The following is a 4258-nucleotide window of genomic DNA, read 5'->3' as shown; positions in this document are numbered from 1 at the left end:
TTTACTTTGATTTTTGAGAGATACATTTTACTGTGATTGGTTTTAGAACAAATTTTTGTATGGATTTAATGGTTTAAAAGTAAAAAAAATTATTGGTATTTTTGGGACGTTATAGGATCTATTTTTAATTTTTTGTGGAAATCAATTCACGTGTTCAGATGGAAACCTAGATGAAGATGAAGATGTACGAATGTTGTTCATATTCCAGTTTGTTATTCAACACATACATGCGCATAAAATTCAAATTACACACTTAGTTTTATGGGTTTGCACTTTAACACACATACGAACAATCTATTTTCTGGGTTTGCTCTTCAATAACAACAAAAGAAATCGGTTGAGAAGTTGAAGACATATTAGGGGACGAAATTGATTTTGAATATGTCAAGATTCGACCACCGTCGATCTCTCAAGATTCAAACCCGGTAACCCTAATACAATATGAAAACAACTTTTGAATCTGAAATCAAATTTACGGATGAAATTGAACCATGAATGTCTATTGTTTATCTCAGGTGGCTCAGTTAATAAGTGTATGTGTGAATGTGTTTTCGATCGCAACTGTCAACGATCCTCTTCTTCTAATTAAAATTTGAATGAGAAGATATGAGATATGATCATGACGAATATGATTAGATGGTGTGATGAAAAGGTTGGTTTTTATGTGTGTGTTCCTCCTTCCTTAGATCTACAGATGCAAGGTAATAAACAAACGAGAATATTAAACAAAGATGAAGATCCGATTTCTCTTTCTTCTTTCTATGTAAAATTGATGAACAAGTCTCAAGTTGCAGGTATGTGATGGTGACAGGGGCTGATTTCCTTGAGATTCGATTTTGCAATGGGTATTGATTTCCCTCTTTCTCCTTCTAGTTCTTAAGTTGTAGGTCTGTGATGACTAGATGAAGACCAAGGGGTAGAAATGGTCACATAAGGAATATGATGAAGGTTATGATAAGGAATATGATGAAGTGGCAGATGATGGTGTTGGGTTAATTCATATTGTGGGGCTTCTGATGAAGTTCGATTTTATGGTACAAGTTTGTTGGTCGAATAAAGAAGCTTAGGTTCATCATTCATGGTGTGTGGATGATGATGGTTAAAAGGAAGATGATGAAGGCTCATGAGAGAGAGAGAGAGAGTGTGTGTGTGTATGTGTGTAGGTGTGTTTGTTAAATTTGCAACCCATCAAGGATGAAACCCAAACCCAACATATGGCTCCCACTATAATTAGTTTAAAAAAAAAAAAAAAAAAAAAAAAAAAAAAAACTCATTGCAAAACCTTCTAAATTTACAAGCAATTTGAAAACCAATATATATACATTCTTTTGAACAGCAAATCAAATTTAATCCTGTATTTAATCCTACATTCCTATATTTAATCCTAAACTACATTCCTATATTTAATCCTAAACTACATTCCTATATCGGAGACGAATTTTCGACCTTAAAGACTCTGGACAAAATTTAATACCAATAAGTTCTTGAAAAGTTAGAATTAATGCACCGCTTCAAACAACAGAAATTTAAGGTTAGCCTTGTTAGAAAGTATTTTTCTCGGTTTTCACTGTCTAAATTTAGATATATTTGAGAAAGAGAGATGCTATCATTGATGTAAAGTTTTTAGTAATTCTAACTAAACGACGTAAAAATCTTAATGTTGTGCTTTTGATTTTCTTAATTTTCTTGATTTATCATGTTGTCTAATTTTCTACAATCGGTTTTTTTATGCTAGCATGTTCTGGTTTAATGTTGTTCGATATCATCCTTATCATGAAGATTGAAGACAATATGATCAAGATTCGAATCATGAATCTACTAGATCTGTTCTGCTTCTTGGTTTCGTGGTGAAACTAATCTGATCATCAGTTATACTAAATCTGATTAAGTTTTCCGAAAGTATTAATCTTCGTCTCAAAGTTTCACTGAATCAATTCGTGTAGAGAATTTTTCATTGTATTGTTGTAAGTAATGGATACACTAAAAAAAAGATATACCGACTGAACAAAACATCTTCTTATGTCTATCAAATACTTCAATAGCTTTTCATGGTTCTTATTCAATCATTTACACAATCCCAAAAACCATGTTATTATATCTTCATTTATTCAACCATTTAAACAAAACCTTAACAACCATTTAATCAAGGGTTATACCTATGTTTTTCCAAATACTCTACAAATTCGTTTGTATACTTCTGTTGTAGCTTCATGTCGTCAAATATTCGGCTCAAAGCCATCGCATTCTCCTTGTAGACCTTCCCCTCATCTTCAACCACTACCGAACTCAGTGAGTCGGCAACCGAGTTCTTGGTGAAAGACCCGTCATGCTCATTTCTTGGCACCTCAATTCCGACCTTTTTGTCAACAAGTGCTCGAGCATTCAGCCCTTGGTCCACCAAAAACGGAAGCATGATTAAAGGATGACCTAACATTAGCCCTTCCACAATCGAGCTCCAACCACAGTGAGTCAAGAATCCACCCACCGAGTCATGACTCAGTATCTGTAATTGAGGTACCCAACTCGTCCACACCATCCCACGGTTCCGGATTCGCTCCAAGAACCCGTCTGGCAACTCAACAGAGTCTGACTCGGTGGAACCCGCCGGTTTTCTGAAAGCCCAAATGAAGGGCAACCCAGAGAGCTCGAGACCCAGGGCTAACTCACTTACATCAGTTTTGCTCAGCATAACCTCACTGCCTAACGCCACGTACACAACATGTCCCTTTTGATGACCATCGAGCCAGTTCTTGATTGTTAGCCACGTGTCATCTTTCTCATCTCCGACGTCAGCGGATGTGGTCGGTGGCATTAGACCCACTGGAATCACCGGGAGGTGGTGTAGCTCTTCTAAAAGGGTTAACCACTGGGGTTCAAATTCGAAGCAATATCTCATGAACACACAGTTAGACCCCATGAAGATCATCCCGCTACGATATACATCTGAAACCCCAGAAGCATTAGGAGAACTACTGTCCACCATCCAGTCAGCCTCATGCCTCCGATAGCATATTTTCGAGGGGAATGGAACCCACTTGGGCGGCGTTAGGAAGTCCTCCACCGACGTCCGATCATCGGAACCATTTATCATGTCCTCCGGCGATCCTCCTAGAAAAGCGATGAACCATGCGTTGAATATGGAGAAGAAGGCTCGCGAGATGCCAAGGCCAGCAGCGATCTCCGGCAACCAGTAGGGAGCAAAATCATAAATTATCCAGTCTGGGGAACCCGCCTTGAGAAATCGCGTGACCTCTGGCTTAAGACCATCGAAGGCCTTCTTGAGGTATTGAATATCTTCAGTGCGGACATCCATGGTGGCTTCTGCATCCTGTGGCAGCTGGTGAAGACGTGGAAGAGTGAGTGGAACAAGATTTAGAAGTGGCGAGAGGTTGGAAGGGAGGTTTGGGAGGCGTTGGATGTTTCGAGTTGTGGAAAGAAAAGAGACTTTGTGACCTTTTTGGGCTATTGATTTAGAAAGTTCAAGGAAAGGGATGATGTGACCGAAAGCAAGCCATGGGAACATCACCACATGAAGCTGCTGCTTACTGCCGTCGGAGTCGGTGGTAGGCATCGCCGGTAAAATGTAAATGATAATGGTGATCTGATCTTCGGCGTGCCTTCGTTTGAATTTATTAATTTAAGAAGATCAACATATTGGAGCTTATCCGTCAACCTTATGGTATCGGTGCCTTATATTGTTGGGTTTTGTCTTCATGCAATATATTGTTAGCAGGTGTCAATATATAAATATACCAGGTGTCAGCCCATATATAAATATACTAGGCGTACGTGTATTACACGGGTTGATTTAAAAAAATATTAAATATTAAAGTGTAAAAAAGAATAATTTTAATGTAAAATTTTAAAATAAATAAAAAAGAAACGTATTTATTGCAATTTAATATATATATATATATATATATATATATATATATATATATATATATATATATATATATATATTTAATACTTTACATATATACTTATATAAGTATATGATTTTAATTCTAAAAGTTAAAACAAACCAAAAATTGACAAGTGGATAATATTTATTTCAAAAACACTACAAAATGACAAGTGTCAAAACTCATGAGAGATTGACATATAGCAAAAAAAAAACCTTCATTTATTAAGAAGGATTGCTAGCAGGTGTCAAACATGTTTCCTGTCTCCCCTTTTCGCTCCCATTTAAAAAAGGAAAACATACCCTTGTAAATATTATAATCATAACTATATAAATAAACTGTTTTTTTAAGAT

General features: G+C 36.5%; 1 pseudogene; it reads right to left on the bottom strand.

Annotated features, from left to right (window-relative positions):
* Nucleotides 1–2072: 2072 nt before the first annotated feature.
* LOC145090533 (UDP-glycosyltransferase 91D2 pseudogene) lies at nt 2073–3651 on the bottom strand (annotated as a pseudogene).
* Between the last annotated feature and the right edge of the window lie 607 nt (nt 3652–4258).

This window comes from Lactuca serriola, chromosome 2, assembly GCF_051521515.1.
Source record: "Lactuca serriola cultivar US96UC23 chromosome 2, Lser_US96UC23_V15, whole genome shotgun sequence".
NCBI lineage: Eukaryota > Viridiplantae > Streptophyta > Magnoliopsida > Asterales > Asteraceae > Lactuca > Lactuca serriola.
This window is presented reverse-complemented; position numbering and strand designations above follow the sequence as displayed.